The sequence below is a fragment of the Lissotriton helveticus genome, chromosome 2_1 (assembly GCF_964261635.1).
Source record: "Lissotriton helveticus chromosome 2_1, aLisHel1.1, whole genome shotgun sequence".
NCBI classification, from domain to species: Eukaryota; Metazoa; Chordata; class Amphibia; order Caudata; family Salamandridae; genus Lissotriton; species Lissotriton helveticus.
The window spans coordinates 635,993,662-636,014,018 of record NC_136059.1 but is presented as its reverse complement, the minus strand read 5'-3'; the positions used below and the strand labels follow the sequence as shown (position 1 = coordinate 636,014,018).

At 41.9% G+C, this 20,357-nt stretch overlaps 1 long non-coding RNA gene across 1 annotated transcript; it reads right to left on the bottom strand.

The window, feature by feature from the left end:
• Positions 1-14,140: 14,140 nt before the first annotated feature.
• LOC144819458 (uncharacterized) lies at positions 14,141-19,138 on the bottom strand. Its single transcript, XR_013607381.1, has 3 exons — positions 19,075-19,138; positions 14,469-14,505; positions 14,141-14,189 (listed from the first exon to the last, which is right to left on the bottom strand). It is a non-coding gene; the product is annotated as an uncharacterized LOC144819458 (long non-coding RNA).
• Positions 19,139-20,357: the final 1,219 nt, after the last annotated feature.

Below are 20,357 nucleotides of genomic sequence, written 5' to 3'. Positions count from 1 at the left end.
CAGCAACCAGGGAGACATTTTTATTTTATGGAATGTTACACTGGCATTGATTGGAGAAATGGAACTATGCGTGACAGGACTACAGAGAAGGAACTACTTAAGAAACTAAAAGCAACTGAATTAAGACCATTGCTCAATGCTTTTAATGCCCCACCGGTGTCTACAACATCAGACAGCCTACAGAAGTAAGTTGAGTGTAGGTATATGGCCTAGGACATGTTAAAAGACTGTCTACACATTGAATGATTTCAGCATTTGAACTTTATGTTACCGGGTGCACAAGCCTGAAGACTGTACAACCTTCTGAAGTGTCTCTCTTCAACTTCCACTGCTTAGTACCTCAGAAAGCTTATTTAATTGGAGATTAATGTGAGACAGAAGATCCGCCTTTCATTTGTGAGAGTATTATTTATGTGAAAATTCCAGGAGTTAGTACAACTTATGAGTTGTGGAGACCTTTCCAATTGAAACTGTCACGTGCAAGGACTCACTCCAGAGGATCTGAACGCCGGTAATGAAATACCCCAATATTTTGGTGGCATGCAGGCAAAGCTTACTATACCTGAGAGTGCTGGAGTTCACCGTTCTTTGACAAAGTGGGGATAAAACTGTGTAATTTTCAGACAATTCACAAAAAATTGGCCAAAGAACGATGAGTCAGATGAACTAAAATACTGATAAGGAAAAAACGGTCTCGAATTGCAAACTGGCACATTTCGGGGAATGAGTGAACGTTTCATTTTTGCATTTGGCATTGGGGAAACTGTTGTGCAGTTGTGGGGAATTGTTTTGCTGTTTGTTTACCATCACAACATGCCCCATGCCGGTTACTGCACTAATGACAATTTGACTGCATCTTTTTAATTAAAAAAAGTTATGCATGCTATTTACTGCACGCGATCATCGTTCCGAGTCTTGCTCCATGGATCCCGTGACATCTTTTGGAGTTCGTCCCGCATTACTGCCTATGGATGCTTTGCTCCTCCGACACGTTGCGAGCCCCCCGGCACAGCATCTGGAAACGTCCAGCCATTTTGAGATTTTAAAGACACATCTTCTGCTCTGCCAACCACGTTTCCTGCCGAACCTTATTTTGTGAACTTCCATCGGAGCGTCATTCGATCGTATCATCTGGGAATCGGTGCCTTCTATTTAACCTTTGGATCTTAATTTTGCACCGCTGTGCTAGGATTAATGACTGCCTGTACAATGAACTTATCATGCTTCATTCTACAAGTCAGGGAGGAAGTTGCCTCCGAAGATAGGACTACATTGACCACTTTTATTATTTTAACTTGTTAAGTTTTGAACTTTTGTGATCTGCTCTGTTGCATATTTACTATGTTATGCAGTGTGCTGTTTGCGCTATAATTTTGCGTGTGGGATTTGCTTTGTGATACTTTATCTTCCTGTTTGCATTTCCACATTAATATTAATACATCTCATTCTGAATCAGTATTGGGAAGGGATGCCCTAAACACACCCCTTACAAATACCAATTCAGTATATAGTCCTATATCAAAATTGTGTTTCCGTATCAATTTATTAAAAATCACACTTTGCTTTTGCAAGCACGAACTTGCTTATTTTGCAGATTGGGCCCTTTGTGAATGCAAAAAAACCTTAGTACATCTGGTCCTTAGAATCAATTTGTATATTTAGTTTATATAATAAAAACATGAGACTGCATATACACTCTATTCTAGGCAACAAAAGCTAAACATTTAACAAAGAAATATTTCAAGTCATAACAAATATATTGATAATGATGCTCATACCACAGTAGAACCTTCAAGGCTATCCATTTAAATTAAAGAGTAACCAGTTAGTAATGCCCACACAAAATCATTACTATGGAATACAGTACAATCTGTCATCTTATATAAGGATATTGCATGTCACATATATCATAGGGAGAAACAAGGCTGAAGGTCAAATTACTTTTTTAAGGCTATGAATTCCTAAGTAACTTTCAGTAACTAAAAAATATGGTAGGGTGCATTTTATTTCTAATAATACTTGGTCCTATGTGTACCCTCACCTAAAAAGCTTAAAATCTTGAATTTATTCTCCATATCAACAAGTATAGCATATAAGGAAAACTAGCTTACCAGTCGCGCGTTGCTGCGATCTCCGAAGAAAGGAAATTCTAAGTTTTAAATATCGGCCCCCTGGGGGGCTGATATTTAAAAAATGTATATGCCAGATACCTTCGCTGAGTGTACTCAACAACTTCCCAAAGTTTCATGGCGATCGGGTGAATGCTGTTTTAATTCTATTTATTTATTCGAGTGCTTGTGGATACACGATTTTTTATTTTTCCGTCTTGTGCGTATATCATTATTTGAAAGATTACGGGGGCCCTGGGGGGCCGATATTTAAAAAAATGCTATGCCATAAACCTTCGCGGGAGTGTAGTCAGGTGCGTACATCAGTATTCGAAAGATTATGAGGCCCTGGTGGGCCGATATTTAAAAAAAATTATACCTGAAACCTTCGCGGGAGTGTACTCAACAACTTCCCAAAGTTTCATGGCGATCGGATGAATGTTGTTTTAATTCTATTTATTTATTCGGGTGCTTGTGGATACACGATTTGTTGTTTTTCCGTCTGGTGCGTATATCAGTATTCAAAAGATTATGAGGGCCCTGGGGGGCCGATATTTAAAAAAATGCTATGCCATAAACCTTCGCGGGAGTGTAGTCAGGTGCGTACATCAGTATTCGAAAGATTATGAGGCCCTGGTGGGCCGATATTTAAAAAAAATTATACCTGAAACCTTCGCGGGAGTGTACTCAACAACTTCCCAAAGTTTCATGGCGATCGGATGAATGTTGTTTTAATTCTATTTATTTATTCGGGTGCTTGTGGATACACGATTTGTTGTTTTTCCGTCTGGTGCGTATATCAGTATTCGAAAGATTATGAGGGCCCTGGGGGGCCGATATTTAAAGAAATGTTATGCCAGAAACCTTTGTGGTAGTGTACTCAACAACTTCCCAAAGTTTCATGGCGATCGGATGAATGGTGTAGTAATGCATAAAGGATAAACAGACAGACAGACAGACATACATTTGTTTTTATATATATAGATAAAATCTTGCATATCAAGCCAGTAATTTGTTTGCAAAACCATGTGATATACAATTATCTCTAATTTACTTTATTAAAAAAAAAAAAACGAAAATAGTAAAGTGAAGAGAGAACCCTCTTTTTGTTAATGCTATATATCTATGCCAAACATGACAATGGAGGCGTAAATCTATCTTTTCTGCTCATGTGTGCTCATTTCAATGAAAGAATTGAGAAAGTAAAAGTAGGTTTCCTATTTTCACTGATTAAAAAGGAGTTGTAATTGTTTTCTTATAGTTGATTTTGTCACATCAGGAATTCTAAAGTCACAACTCTATCCCAATAAGATAATACCATTGAGCAACTATCTCATTTTCCCATTACAGGAGATTTGTGATGTCACAACTAAACTGTAATATAGATAATTTTTAGATGGGTAACTTCTGAAAATGACTGTCCTTTGCATGATATTCCTCCAGATTTATTTAGTCCTTTGTAGCTCAACCCATTTTTGTGGGTGATAAGACTCTGCACTTTACCCCTGCTGAGCAGGGCTAAAGTGCTTTTGTTCACCCTTTTAAACATAAAGAAAATTTCATACATCTAACCGCCACATTTAATGTTCTTATAAGTTCTTAATATAACATGTGTGTTTGTAAAGTTCACTTTCACCCAAGTGTATCTTGGCGCTGAATAACAGATGTTTATTGTTATCCAATGGTAGTCATTTTATCGACCTCAGAATTATAAAAGGCAGAGTGGACCCATCAGGATTTGATCCAGTGAACATGAGGTCGAAACCATGTACCTACAGTGGATGCATTCGTCCACTAAGCCACCAGACCCAGCTAGATACATAACATGTACCCTCGGCCTCTAAATAAAATGCTACTCATTGTGCCATCTACCAAAGTAGCACTGTAAAAATGTCTACAGTTCTGCAATTTCAGCCTCGGTTGGCAATTTTAAACTGCCAGTGAGACCTGGCAAAATTAACCTTATAACAGGTCTAAACCTTCTTTTACAATACTTATAATTCACCCTTAAGGAAGGCCCTAGATGCTCATAGGGAAGACTACATGGTATGTAAAAAGGAGGACATGTATATTTCAAGTTTTACATGTCCTGGCAGTGTAAAACCTCCAAAGTTGTTTTTCACTCTAGCAAGTCTAACTCTCCTATAGAGAAACATTGCAGTGTTTTATAATGCTTAATTTCAGATTGGGAACAGCTAGAAAAGTGATTCAAGGACTTCTTTTAATAGTAATTTAAAATCCAACTCAGTGCTAAAGTCCAATTTTTTATTACTAGTTTTTTTAAAAATAACTCTTTTAGAAAGTTGTCATTTCCCTACCAAAGTCAAATGTGCAAGAGTCAGTGTCACCTGACTGGTGAATGGCTCCACTGTGGTAAGATGTGGAATGATCTCATTCAGTAGACAACATGCATGGGTGTGGAGAGGTAGTTTTCTTATGTGATCAGGGCGGCCTTGGGGCCTTGGGGGGGTGGGTTTCCCAGCACTTTCCTTAGCTTCATGGGCTTGTTACCCTGCCACTGGCATATGTTGCTCACACCCAGATGTCCCCCTTCTGTCTTGCTAGTCAGCTTGGCTCAAAACTCAGTAGGAAGATGGAGCTATCCTGGAAATGGTGAGTAATGACCCCCGGGCAGTGTTTGTCTATTATATTAACTACACCTCAATGTGGGCACAGAGAGCTCTTGTTAGCAGAAAAGTGGCATCCCCAGTTTCCCTCTAAGAAAACTCAGGACTTCAGAAATCAGAAGAAAAGTTACCTTGCTGACTGAATCCTGAAAGAAAACTTGACCTGTTTGCTTTGAAACTAGGACCGCAGAAGTGACTTGAAGGGTCAGTTGGCTGACATCCTTTGGTTTTTTTTGTCCTCATTTTGCCAACTCTATTGCTGGAATTGCTCATTATCCCTCAAAGGTTGAGGAGGGGAAAGAGAACATTTCACGCAAGAAAACTGCTGTTTCCACTTCCATCTCTTTTAAGAAAAGGGGACCACCACACAGGAGAGGCCAGATCCGAAAGAATATCTGGCTTGATCATCGGACCCACTCGTCTTCTCTCTCTAATCAATCAGCATTGCCCAGATCTTATACCGGCTTCTTAAATCACAGGCCATATCAGACTTACTTGTGTAGATAATACTTTTGAGGCACTCTGCAAAAGATGGGGAATTTACAGACTTCCAAAGCCTACATATCTCTGGCCTCTCCAGCAAAACCACATAGAAAACAAACTTGGAGAAGTCTGAATTTATCCGTATATCTTCCTCTTGAGCGAGCCCAAAAAAAACAAGGCAAAAGCTTACCTTGATCTGTTTACCAGTTACTTCCTCAAGGAAGTTGAATACCGAGCTCCAATACAAAGCAATGTTTGGACACTGCATAAACAGATGTTGATCATCTGCTAGTGGGAGCATGCACCTTGGGAAATTATAGATGTTACCTGTAACCTTTGATAGCTTCACTGGGACCAATAGAATCTATGAGTGGCTGTTGGAAATAGCCCTTTTTGCAGGGTTATCCCCAAACTTGTTGCTTCTTCCTCCTATATTTTCCTGGCCTGTTTGTGTTGGTTTTAGGACACTGGGCACTTTACCACTGCTAATCAGTGCTAAAGTGCATATGCTGTCTATTTAAATTGTGGTATTAGTTAGTGTTTCCATGATTGGCTGTTTGGTTTTCTTGTCAACCCCTAGTAAAGTGCACTGAGTGTGCCAGGGCCTGGAAATCCAATTCGTGGGCCTGCAGCACGGATTCTGTGGAGAAGTGTGGCTCAATAGTTAGAGCGGCAGACCCTGATGCAGAGGTCTAGCCCGGGACCCGGGTTCAATTCCCCGCCTCTGCGGGTCTTGGGCTCAAAATTCCACGGACCTGATAATTCTCGCCTCGGTGCCTATTCCAATCATGGAGTCCAACTCTGCAACTCTGGGCAATAGCTTGCTTAATCTCCACAACGGCCCCCACAACACTAAGGATGCCTGGCCTCCACCTTGGGGGTTCCCAGGAGTGGACACCTCACAGGGAAAGCCAGGATGGGTTCCACAGCGGTATTCGTACAAGCGCCTTGAGACCCTTGCCGGTGAGTAATGCGCTATACAAGTATCAATTTACATTTACATTTACCCACCCGAGTAGCTCGGAAAAGGTACCTCAGACCTGCCATTGCAGACTCTGCGCGCAGTTTTTAACTGTCATATCGACTTGGCCCGTGCACACACGGGCCAGTCCCTAACCTTCCCTTTTCTTACATGTCAGGCACCCCTAAGGTATGCCCAAAGTACCCCTGTGGGCAGCGTTCAGTGTATGTGAAAGGTAGGACATGCCCTGGTGTGTGTGGCATGTCCTGATAGTGAATTACAGCCCATTTCGTTTTTCTCTATTGCAAGGCTACCTGTTCCCCATAGGACAGAATGGGAAGTTTGTTTATAACATCTTATAAACATAACTGGCCCTGGGAAGTAGGTGGGAAATAAAATGTAGTATGCCTGAACTCAGAATCTAACGATGCAACTTTTAGTAAAGGTGATTTTTAAATTCTGTGTTTGAAAATAGCACTTTTAGGAAGTAGGAATTTTGTTGCTCAGTCATCACATTTGCCTCTGCTGGAATGTGGATTGCCAGTCTGAGTTTTGGATGACAGATGGCTAGGAAGCAAGGGTGGCTCCCGATAGTCTAGGTAGGCCAGGAAAGGGCTGAATAGATGTGGGCTGCGATGGGGTTAGAGGGTGGAAAATTCCTCGCACCTCAAAGAGCCTGGTCTGCCTCTGATAATGCCATCTCCACCCCCTGCCAGGAAATCACACCAGAGAAGGCAGAAGGGGTTTTGACTGGGCACAGACACCCTCTCCCTAGAGGATCAAAGGATTTTTGGATACAAATACTTGGGCCCCTACCCATGAACTTTAGAATTCTTTTGAATCAAGAAGACTGTCAAGAAGAAGGGCTGGAGAAGCTGTGAGGAGGAACTACCACTTTGCTGCGTGCTTTGCTGTGTTGGCCTGCAGTGGCTGCTTTGGTCTTGGGCAGTGAAAGGACTGAACTGAACTTTCTGCAATCTACTTTTGTCAGTTTCTCCAAGGGCTTGAGATAGAGTGTGCCCCCTGTTCAAGAAGTCTCGGGAACAGCCAAGACTTCAAGCTCTTCTGCCCTCAGCACTGGGGACTGTGTGTTTTTTGCTGCAACAGAAGAAAAGCAACGCAACGACATCTACGACGTCGCTGCCGACTCCGTGTCCTGAAGGCACTGCAGAGGGCACAGCAGCACCACTGCACCGCGACCCTGGTCTCATCAACAACGCCGGCTGAAACGGCGACCGAGCCGCTGCTCGCACCTCGACCTGTGGGTACAGCATTCTGCACCGCCTCGCTTCATGGTGATGCGTTGGCACCGCAGAGGGCACCGCAGCAATGCTGCACCACGACCCTGGTGTCACCGACGACGTCTGCTGATACCGACACCAAGCCGCTGCTCGCACCGCAACCTGTGGGCACCACCGCCTTGCCTCATGACAATGCCTTGGCCTCCCTGAAGACGCCGATCCACGCCGAAATTGACGCTCCTGCTTGCACTGTGGTTCGAGGGCACAACTTGTAAAGTTACACAACACACCGCCCTCCTCCTGCACCGCAGTCTGGGCCTACCGACGCCAGCGTCATCAACTCCAGTTTGTCAGCCGACGACAGTGCCTCAGCAACTATGCCGCCGCTGCCTGCACGTGACCTGCCAGCACCGTGACGAGCACTGCCTTCATCTCGCACCGCGACCCTGGTCTCACTGATGCCGCCATCTGATGCCACCACCAAGCCGCTGCTCGCACCGCGACCTCTGGACACCGTCCTCCGCACCACCTTGCTTCACGACGATGCCTTGGCCTCCCCAAAGACACCCCTCCATGCCGAAATCGACGCCGCTGCTTGCACCGTGGTTCGAGGGTCCGGCTCATAAAGTTACACAACGCACCTCTCTCATTCTGCACCGCAGCCTTGGTCTACCGACGCCGGCGCCACTGACTATAATTTGTCAACCGACTACAGCGTTTCAGCAACAACGACGCCGCTGCTTGCACCGTGACCTGCCAGCACTATCATGAGCACCACTTCATCTCGCACGGTGACCCTGGTCTCACCGCCGCCGCCATCTGACTTAGCCACTGAGCCGCTGCTCGCACCCCAGCCTGAGGGCACCGCAGTGGTAAACAAATGGTTACGTTTAACCAAAGCAGTTTTAACCACAGTTCGTAGGGTCAAAAGAAATTGAAACATATTTGCTTCAGATCTCCACCCAAACTCTTTTGCTCATAGACCTGAAAGTTCAACAGCAGTCTGCTCATCCGTTTGCAAGAAGGTCCCGTACCTGAATGAGACTTCCTTTTTCCATTTATCAACTCTCATCACCTGGTCAAGCTTCAAGTTTAAAAATGTTTGAATGCTTGCAAACAAGACAGATGGGCCACCTATCAGTCTACTTTTTGAGGCTATGTTTTCTGATGTATGTCAAGGCCAGCACCATTTCCTTTTTAAATATGGAGATCCTAAAAAAATGTTTAAAGTGAGGCTGAAGATTTTGAGATCTGCCTTAAGAACTTGGCTATATTTGCGGGAAAAGCTGGGAGTCCCATATTTTTCAACGTGGGCCCCAATATGGGAATCCCTGGGCACTCCAGAATGTTTAAGAGATCAACTTAGTCAGCCCTTAAATTCTGGGGGGTTGTGTTATTGGGCAGACATGGGCCGTTGACGAGGTTTAAATATTATCAACTATGTTTCCTGTGGGCCTCACAACATTTGGTGGAAGAGGAAGAGGACCCAAAGTTAGCTGACATCCTGTTTGAACTACAGGGACAAAACAAGCTGCCCAGAGGCCTTTCCTGCAACTGCCCAGATGACCAATTCCAACTGCACCTGCTCTGGACCCTGCTGTAGCCCCATGCTGGAGTGAGTCTTGACCACCAAGTGATGCCCCCTAGGTCCTGGACCCTTGGTTAGTGTCAAAATGCATCCCTCCTAGAATGTGTTGGAACATGAAACTTAGGGGGATATTTACAAAGAAGTGGTGGAGTGAGGCGTAAGCCGTCATGGCTTATTGCTTCACTCCACCACTTCAGTAACACAAGACTGCACCATATTTGAAAGGATATGGTGCAGCCTTGCGCTTCCCCCTGCACTGGGGCTACATTTAGCAGTGTAGCACCAACACTGGCACCCTTGCACCATATACATAAACAAGACTGTTTATGTATACTAGAAACAGAAGAATGCAGCTAGGTAGACATGACTGCACCACCCAGTATAGTCACATACATAAGAAACAGGTTTTCTCAAAATATTGCCCAAACCACATGGTCAGCTGCCACATGGCCATAAACTAGGAATAATTAGCTTTTTCTATATGTGCTGCCTTGTGGAAAAAGCAAAAACAAAGAGAAATAAAGCATTTCTCCGCATTGCGACATGTTAAGACCAGGCTTTCCCTAGTCTCATGACTTTGGCAGTGTGGGAGTGGGCTACCATATCAGTAACCCACTCCTAGACTGTCAAAGTCAACCCCTGCTGACCCGCGAGATTACGAGATATTTCATGGTCTGGCGGGCTGGCGGTTGTCCTGCCGTTCAAAGGCTAATATGTGCAGCACTGAAGGAGCACAAAAGCAAATTCTTGAATGGCATGGACTTTGTACTACATACTGTGCAGGAACTGGTGTTCATGCACACACGGGTGCACAGCATGTGCACTCCTAAATATATCCCCAAGCCTGAGGGCCCCATTAGTTTCCTCACTGCCATCATTTTCATGCCATGAGCACTGCCATGAGGCCACTAGGGTTGAGGAAACTCATATTATGCTTTGTGGTGCTGCAGCAGCACTGCCAAGCATATTTTGGCCTCAGACCGCCACACCACCAGTATAGGCGTAATGCGATGGTCAGCTGCCAGTGCAGTGGTCCTCGACTGCCACCACACTTCCACCGCTGGTTTGGCAGTCCGATGGGCTGCCAAACTTATAATTAGGCGCTAAGTCCGAAGGTATGAATCTTCATCTGGGGAAGGTGCAAAATACTCCATCCGGCAAGGAACCACTTCTGGGTGGAAAATTCAAATTTTCCTAACTCTAAGCTTTCCAGCCAAAAGTAAATGGCTTCACTGAGACCTCATCCTGTTCTATTTGATGACATAGCACTTGCTGCCTCGCTCCACCAAGGATTTTCTACTTTGATCCCTGAGACTGAGGGCCAAGTTTAAATTTTACTAGATGGGTTACTTTGTTACATTGCCAAATTACATATCCCACAGGACATTATAGGCTTCATATTTCGGCAAATGGGACATCCGTCACTGCTGTGACAGAGTAACCTGTTTGCCAAAATGTAAATCAGGCCCCAAGTCTGAAGGTAAACATGTTCACCCGGACAAGCCTGGTTCCTATGTCTGACCTGTGATCCTTTGCTGCTGATCTTAACTTTTGATTTTGTCCTGGTCTAATAAGGCCAGATAACTGCTTAATGCATTTTGGTGCCATTTTTAACCTTAAAATCTAATAAATTGCTACACTGCATGTATATAAATCTTAGAGTGCCGAGGTATACCTATTTTTGTAAGATAATCACCAACAGACATTTTTTGACTGTTGACCTGACATCCTTGGTAGTGGGATGCCCAGTTTACCATGAATGGCACTGTAATATTTGTATATCCCCAAATTGGGAATATTTAACTTATCTACTTTTGGGATAAATAACTCTGATGTGCAACTTTTCCAAAGCACCACTACCATGTTTGTGTTATAAGAAAGTCCTGGTGGAATTGGTGGGATCACAGAGGTCATCTCACCCATTGAACTCTAGCACCTAATTTAGGCTGGCAGACCACCAGGTCTGACTAGAAAAAAGCCAAAAAAGCCCACTACATCACAGTCCCACCAAGATCTAAATCAGGCCCTTAATCATATTTTTATATGTTTTGCTTCAAGAACGTTTTAAATATGAAGGTGCTCTTAAAGTTTACTGGTGCAGAAGGCAATAGTTACTTCCTTTCTTTAACCTCAATTAACCTTTAAATACATCCTTGCTGTTGTTGCGGGGATTTTGCAGAGACACAAAACTATGATTGGGATCATGGACGCTTAGTAGTCAGGGACTGAGTCATTCTGCCACCTGAGTACCCATGAGCCCTGGACCGACTAGCTATAGTATCTCACTTGCCTCCTACTCACTCACAGAGGAACAAGTGATTAGACACCCTAGAACACAACACTCTGACCCTCTCAGGAATCACGGTTGCAGGACACACCCTTTCGCTTCCACACTCATACTAGTCCACAATAATTTCTGACAGAGACACAAGAAAAGTTTTAAATCTTTACTTTAACTATTGTGCTCTAGTATGCAGTATGCGTGCCACAACAAGTAGGAAAATGCCGAACACAAATACGATTAGCATAGCAAGTAGTCTGTAAATCATAAATGGAGCTGTCATTAAATATAACAGTATCTCTAGGTGTTAGCAGCACACCCTGTACCTCAGTATGCACAGATGAAAGCTCTACATCCCATCTGCTGCCACAATCGTTTCCCTTTTAAAGGTCCTTCTTCAAATATGTGTTACCTATCTGTGCATATCTATATGACAAAAAGTATGTGTTCCCAAACAACAGCTGCATTTACCTGTTTTGTCTAGGTGCTAGGGCTTAACCAAAACAGAATAACAAGGGGCATTGTTCTTCGACCTTGTCGACATGTTCAGACTAAATTCCAGTAAAGAACAGAACACAAAAACAACAGCGTGTTCTGTGTTCTGTGTGAAAGTACATCGTGGCACAAAGAAAAATATATCAATAGAGTAACGTGTAAAGCAGAGGACAATCTACAATGTGCTCAGGCTAGCATAAGGAAAATGACTATGGGCTTGCACATGACTTATGACATTGTTTATTTAACATCTTTTTATCTTTAGCATCTCTCTAGTAAACATCAGCCAAGAGCTGCTGTACACCAGGGGGCGCATGTAAAGGGAAGGACAGCTCCATGTGGCCCCTGGCAGTATTTTGAGTATCCATGATCTACAGAGTCCATTATCCACAATTTATATAATTGATTAAAAATCTAATTCAATGATGGATTTCTGATAAATATACATAAAAAGTAACCTTTAAAAGTTACACTTTTCCTGTGTCCAATGCGCCAATTAACATTAGCTGCCCTAATGTCTGATTAGGTGTGAAAATTCTTCCCAGAGCAGAAACCATGGGTTTGTCTGCTTGGCAGGAAGATTGTGTGTGAAGCATGTGACTTATCCCGTCTCAGGAAGGGCATTTGAGTAGGGTTCAGGAACTGAATGACCTTGAAAGAGAATAGAGCAAAGTCTGGCCATTCATAGTTAAATGGTAGAGACCTAAGAAATAGGGATATTGTAGTCCTAGGGTACACTTTAGCCATCCTAGGTCTGTCCCTATATGGGTATACATACAGAACTGTCAACTGCTGTTTACTGACAAATGAAAGTGAAAATCTAGTCTTCAATATTTCCTCAAATCTTTTATCAAACATGTGTGTCATTTATAGCTTAATATGAAACAAACCTACATGAGACACAAATATAACTGTGCACATTTTCTAGACAAATCTAATGGAAGGTCTTTTTTGCTAAACATGGAAGCAAAATCCTCATAGGGTCTGGCTAGGACTGGTTGCAGAGTAAACAAAGGAATATAATATTGTGGACAGAGTGGCCCCATATTACATAGGGAGTCTATAGATAAAAGGGGTTGAATGGTAACAATGTAAAAATACGTCAAAGTTAAAAAAGAACAGGCACTCAAAAGGCAATTTGGCATTCAGAATTGCTAACACCTATGACGCACATGACATGTATATAATAAACATTAACAATACATAGAATTTGGGAAAAAGTACTCAAAATCTCACATGAACTCGTTCACAATCGCTGTTACAGATAGAGGCTGCAAACATCCATTTATAGGAAATACATGCAAAGGCAGGGTCTGTGCGGATGATAACTTGGTGATCTTAAAAAATGACATAAAGGCAAAATTTAAGGGGTTGAGAGAGCCACCTCCTAGATTGTGTCTTGTGCCCATGATACCTACTGATTACATAGGAAACACACAGGATGGTAACAGCAAGGGCGCATAACTTAAATACACAGCAGTGATAGATAAGGAGGTAGACAGGAATAGTATTTAACTGGAAAAAAAGGGAAAACAAAAGGGAACACTTGGCAGAAAGCAAATAAACCAAACAATGAAACCGGAATTTAAGGTGGTAGGGATTTAGAAAATAGCCCACTGGAAAAATAAGCTAGGGGTCTAAACTAAAGCAGTAAGCAGAGAATTTCAAGTATTGGAGTTTTTAAGCAAGTAAAGCATGGTTCTGGAATGAATAGGAATACCAGAATATGGTCCAAAATGCTGAAAGTCAGGATATGGGTAAAGCAGAAGGCTCCTAAACACAACAGGGAAAAATAGGGTCAAAGAGAAATTTTAACACCCAGCCACGGTTCCAATCCCCACTTTACATAATCACAATAACCAACTTAACTGGGGGTCTACTATCTATAAAGCCAACAAATGCCTTAAGCTGCTACAAACAGAGTTAGAAATGCAAAGAAAAAGTGATGTCATAGAAGAAGGAAATCATTGAGCAGAGCTTGGATTCCCATCAATTATCCGAGTGATCAGTCTTATCATCTGGTTATCCACCCGTATGGATGATATGTCCCTTGATCATAGAGACAAACTTGCAGAGAGGGATTCGCTCAATGGAATCAGAATAGGAACACCAAAGAGGAAAGGGACAGACTATACATTCTTTGGGTCCATGACCACTTGGGAATATAAGAGCAGTGCAACTAGCCAATAGTGAGTGATATTAAAATACAGTCACGAGGAGAAAATACAAAATTTTATTAAAGATGTCACCTCACCCTCTAAGCTAAAAACAGAACAGTGCAAAGAGCAGTACTAACAAATAACTGCTACATTATCACGGCCAACATGTTTCAGCCAATAGGGTAAGAGTGCCTTAGGCTTTCGTCAGGACCTCTGTTCTTAAAATTTGCTACTGCATATATCTTTCTATAAACCAAATGAAAAAAAAGAAGAAAAAAGAGAGAAAATTATAATCACAGAAAAAGCTTGGAATCAATACAACCTACTTTCACAGATCCTCCGCTTTAAGGGATGCAGATGGCATCTATAAAACATTTCAACGCATTCCTAGTCAGTTCACTTTTACAAACTCTGTAATATAACCAGCAGTGTACTGCAAAACCGCCATTAACATAGCGTGCATCATCGCAGTAAATTGTATAAACATTAATTTCTCACCCGTCTTGAGCGGGGACTGGACCTCACCTCAGCTGGACCTAGCTCAGGATTATGATGCGCCGCTCTAGTAGAGGAAACACACGGGGGGAAAGTAAGAGACGGGAGGTTTTCAAATCACCATTACATTATACCCCTTCATCCTTATTCCCTCACCCATTTCGTAATACTCTCCTAGCTCAAGATACTGCAATAATCAGAATAAAAATACTTCCCAGAGTCCTCCTCAGAGTAACTTTGCTCACTGTACTTTAAAACACGTTGTCTATTGGACACATCAGTATCCACCATCCATGGGACTATCTGCTGATGCCCTGTCACTCTCATCAGTTTGCTTGCCATATTTTGGGGAATTTTTGAGCAGTAATCAAGAGTCGGCAACGTATCAAGAACAACAACCTTACTCCTATACCAAAGCCCACTCATACATAGTAGCCTGGTCGTTTGTAAGAGATCACCATGCCTATCTGTCATGCATAAAGCAACATGGGGAAAGAAAAACCACAGTAAGGCAAGGAAATAGTCACTCATGCTCAAGAAATTCCTACATTCCAGGTCAATCCTTCAAATGTTAGTACCCCCTGGGGGGCCTACCTGTCCGTTGTTGCCTCCGGCGTCTACTGAGTCAAAGGGGAGGCAACGACTTGACAGAGCGGCTTGTTTTATAACCTTGTGGTATCTGCTAGCAACAGGTGTTACTTGTTACCAATGTCCCATAATGCTAAGGTCCAAAAAACGAAAAAGAAGAGAAAAGCCCCACTCCTCCACAATTCGTTTGAACAAAAACTTTATTCAAACCCCTCTATTATCACAACCATTCGTCCGATCTAGAACCGAGCGGTGTTTACATCGAGGGTGGAACCTGCTCCATCTGCCTCGATTTTGACTCTCAAGTCAAGTCAAGTCAATAATCTTTATTCGGATATTTCGTTATCTATAAAAGTACACACATAATCACGTACATGGTCAGGATAATAAAAATCACAATGAAAATAAGATAAAAGCGTTGTTATGTTTTCCATTTCATTGGCAATAGCAGCAATACTTGCATGACAATATGCAAAAGTGCATTATTTTCCAAGTCATCACCAACTTTCAAGTATATTTCTATAGCAGCATCAAATAAAGTGCACATGTGCAGAAGTCACCTTTAAGATAGCAACAATATATACATAGTACACAGATTCTCAGGCATCAGCTAAAAAAAAGCAGTTTACTAGAGGGATTAGCGGCATTGTCTAAAGTGCTAGTTTTGTGAGGTGCATAGTTCCTATTAAAAAAGACCATTAGGATAAAGTGCAAAGTACAAGTTTTCCCATGGTTCATTAGAGTGAGCAGATTACTATAGCTCATATATTTAGAAATAGCAGCATGAGATAAAGTGTGACTGTGCAAAGTGCAAATATACAACACCTCTAAATAAATTTAATACTTCTTAGCCCAACAGACATCAATTCATAGAGGAGCGAGAACGGATAGCCATTTTTAAAAAGGTGCACACATGGTATATAATGCCATCATCTTTGAGCTGGAGAACAATTTTAATAGGCCACTTTAAAATCCTTTATACCTTTGGCTATGAAGAATGGTATCAACAGGAGCTTACTATATTTTTGGTAGAAGGAACAAAAGAACAAAAAGTGCACCATAGTTTGTTTCACTGAATTCTGACATGGGCAGGCCAAGTTCTCAATATTAGGTTGGTAGCCTATAGGGAAACACAGTAAGTATTTTATAGATCCTGCTCTTAATCGGAAAAGAAGACTACGCTCCCAACATGTAATATCTTTGAGGAGATAACCAGCTGGTAAACACGAGATGGATTCAGTGTCACCTTCCATTTGAATGTACTGTTTCACAGAGGTTTTGACAGATTCTTGTTTATATCTAATATCCCCATAATGTTTATATAGGATATTACGAATCGTCTTCCCGTCAATCCCATCTAATTCGTTAGGACTATCAAAAATATACTCGAGTTTGACTGCTGCCAGGCTCTCCCGTACTTGGGCCAGCCAGGGAATTCCAATGCCTTGGTCGCATTTTAAGCAGTCAGCCAAGATTTCCCTAGTCAGGGAGGCTTCGCCCTTTTTCCAAACCTTTATCCAGAACAGAACAGGACGAGCCCTGATATAGTCCTCCAAATAAAACAGTTTTAATTCAGTGTGGCTTACAAAAATAGGCGATGATATTGGTATTCCCAAGAGCATTCTGCAAAATCTATTTTTCTCAGCCTGTGCATTTTTTAAATTTGTGTGTCCCCAGATTTCAGCCCCGTAGGTCATAATTGGTACACATTGTGTCCTATAAATTTTTAGTAATGACAGTATCACCTCTAATCTTTTTGGCTTAGGAAGGATCAATACTGAGTTTATAGCTTTAATGAACTTAGACCGCCCATAAGCCAAATGTGGGGTCCATGAGCCGCTATCCGAGATTTGTATGCCCAGGTAGGGAAAAGTGCGAGTGCATAACAGCGAGTCTTGGTCCAAAGTAATCCTATTGATGTGGCGTTTATTAGGGCCACAGCACATTAAAAATTATATTTTAAAATTAGTACAGAGTTCAAGACTATGCATAAAATCTACAAATCCCCTAACTAAAATCCTCAAAGCATTTGCTGTGTGACCCATTAAAACAGCATCGTCTGCATAGAGTAAGGCGGGGAGTTTAGAGCCATTTATTATAGGGACGTCGGGAGTTTGATTAGACAGAACATTGTGGAGTTCATTAATATTTAAAATAAATAAAAGAGGGGCGAGAACGCACCCTTGGCTAACACCTCTACCGACCGTTATGTCTCCTGACACTGCTCCATCCATGCTAATCCTTACTCTAGCTTTTAAATCTCTATGAAGGTAGGCTAAAAGTGTACCAAATTATTGTCCAGACCATAATCCATGAGGCGTTGCCAAAGCCTTGATCTGTTGACAAAATCAAAGGCGGACGAGAGGTCCATAAATGCCAGGTAAAGTGGACTGTGTCGAGCAATGGTGCACTTTCCCATTATTAAATTAAGGTTCAGACACTGTTCCACTGTGCCAAGGTGGCTCTGAAACCCCAACTGACATTTATTCAAAATATTCCCATCCTGTGCCCATGTCCTGATCTTATTAAATAGGACTCTCCCTAATATATTTGAGGGTATTATCAATTAATGAAATGGGCATATAGCAACTAGGGTCGGATCTAGATCCTTTTTTAAAAATCGGAATAATTACAGAGGTTGACCATGTACTGGGGATTTTAGTTGTAGTTAGATTATTAAAAACATTTAGTAACAAAGGGGCCCAGAACTCCGGCTCTAATTTTATAAGGTCTATGGGTAGCCCGTCCGGGCCTGGGGCTTTTTTACCCGCGCTCTGGAATATTGCCTCCTCTACCTCACTTAGAGATATTGTAATTTCGGTGGAAGGCAGGTTTTCCAGGGAATTGTCGCAATATAGTGGGGAAGCATATATCTTTGAAGAATGGGCGACCCATGCTTCGCTAGAAATGTTACAGTCGAGAGGGGTGGAAGGATTCCCAAGAGTTCTCAGAGATTTGGTGGCAGACCAAAAAGTATTTGTGTTGTTAATTTTGGCAGCACAGGCCAGATTGTCCCAGTGTTCCTTCAGGACTGTGTCGTGCCTGAATCTTAATTCCCTTTTATAATTAGATCTTAATTCACGGATAAGGATGGGATCTCTAGGTTGGGCCGACAAAGCTGTTCTCAATTCCCTATTGGCTCTGGAACAGATGTTGTCAAGCCATTTAGGATCAGATTTATGTGCGCCCGCTGGTCTAGAGATCAAATTTTTAATGCCCGCACATAATTCAGTGAAAGCATAAACTGCCTCAGGATTAGGGTCTGCCAAAACAAGACAAGTCTCACATAGGGTGGGATATGTTTATACCATCCTCGTAAAGAGCTCCCTATAATCTAAGCCTCTCCATTTGACTGCCAAGGTGTCAGTTGAGAGATGTAAATTACCTGCGCCCAGTTCTTTCCTAAAGTTGGAGCGCCGTGCAACCTTTAATAGGACGATTATAGGGTTATGATCTCCGAAGGTGGACGGCTTTACCTCTGCCCCAAGAAGATGGTCTTGTAAAGAGGGGGATAAAAAGACATAGTCGATGATGGAAGCTCATCCTAAACCTCTATACGTGGGCAGTGGATTATCGGTGATGTTGATAGGGGCGTCATCCATCACGTTTAAAAGACTTGAATTTACTAGATGATCTAATACCTCATATCCTCTCTTGCATGGGTTGTGTGTAATTAGGGGAGGGGGGTTACCAATAAATCCTTTTCCTATCTTGGCGTTGAAATCACCCCCCAAACAGATCCCCGCCAAATTATACTTTCCCAATAAATTGTCTCGATCCAGGATAAAATTAAAAAGTTCTGTAAAATTAGGATTCGGTGTAGTTAAAAAATCATTATTATAAAAATTAATAAAACAAATTGAAGCACCCCGTGTGTAGATTAGGACTTGAAAATTAGTATTCCCAGTAGGGATTAATTTAGCTCTGCCACCTGAGATAATGCTGACCCATATTTATAAGCCCCCCGATGTTGACTCTCATTTATAGGTACATCAACACGAGCTGGTCTATTTTATTGGTTGTAAACAATAACAGTAGAATCACTTACTTCTATTGCCATAGTTGGTTCACGGCATCGCTTCTATAATACTCATTTCTAGTGCACTCGACTGCAAGAACTACAAAATGACATCACCAGCGCGAAGTCAGTAGTTCAGAAAGTTGCTTGTATAAAGTGCATAGAAAAATCTATAACGCATGTAAATTTACTATTTAGATCAAAAGAATTATAAACAGTTATGCATAATTATTAAGTCATGTCAAATGACATTATCTTGTGTAAATTGGTCATATTGCAACAAAGTTATAAAAGAATGATTTATCACTCATCCAAAAATGCAAAATGACATACCCATTAGAGACTTGAGAATGTGCAACACAACAAAAGAAATTATATATAAAATATCCTTGGAAAAATGTTATTTAGGAGAAACCTCTAGGATACTGAAACTGAAGATAAATGGACTGAAACAAACATAAGAAATACTGATAAAAAAATCAACAGTGCTGCACCACTTTATAGAGGCAACATATACAGTTGTACAGTTAGAGCTTAAAATCTGTGAAATAGTAAAGTCATTACAAAAAGAGGTTTATTGTATATTTAAATTACAGACTTTCCAAAAGGAATGAATGATTATTTTCCAGATATTTTCCTTGAACATTTCAAGTGGTGTATTATGCATCAATCAATTTATATATGAAGGGCCATATTTATGACCTGGTTTGTGTCACTATTGCATCACTCAACGTGGTGCAAGAATGAAGCATACCTTAAGTCAGATTTCTGAAGCCACACAAAGCCACGTTGCATGACTTTAGTGGCTCCAAAAATCGGTTTTAATGCAATGCAGCAAAAATCACTGCAGTGGTTATTTTGCCCTGGGTAAGCTTTCCATGGCGTTCGCATGGGTGTGCCCACTCAACTCGCATAGTTTTTTTTTGCATTCCCAGAGTTATAAGAACTTGTAAACCTGGGAATGGACCAAAAAGATATGCCTCCTCAGGTGAGGCAGAACAAGGTGAAATATCTTTAGCTCTCCTGGTTACTTCCTCTTTCTATGTGCGCTGCAGAATGCACAGGCACCCTTGCACCGTGGTGCAAGTGTGCCTGTGCACCCGTGCACCACGGTGCAAGGGTGCATGTGTTGGCGGTAGGGCACCAGCTCAGAGAGAAAAGTCAGGAATATGACATATTCCTTAAGTACTGCACAGTTCTGCCTTTTCCCAGTGATGCGCTGCAGGGCAGAAAGGTGATTTGCTGTGCTGTACTGTGCCATTCTTCCATAAACATGTCCTAAAATGTTTAAAGATTTATTAAAAGTTGATTGA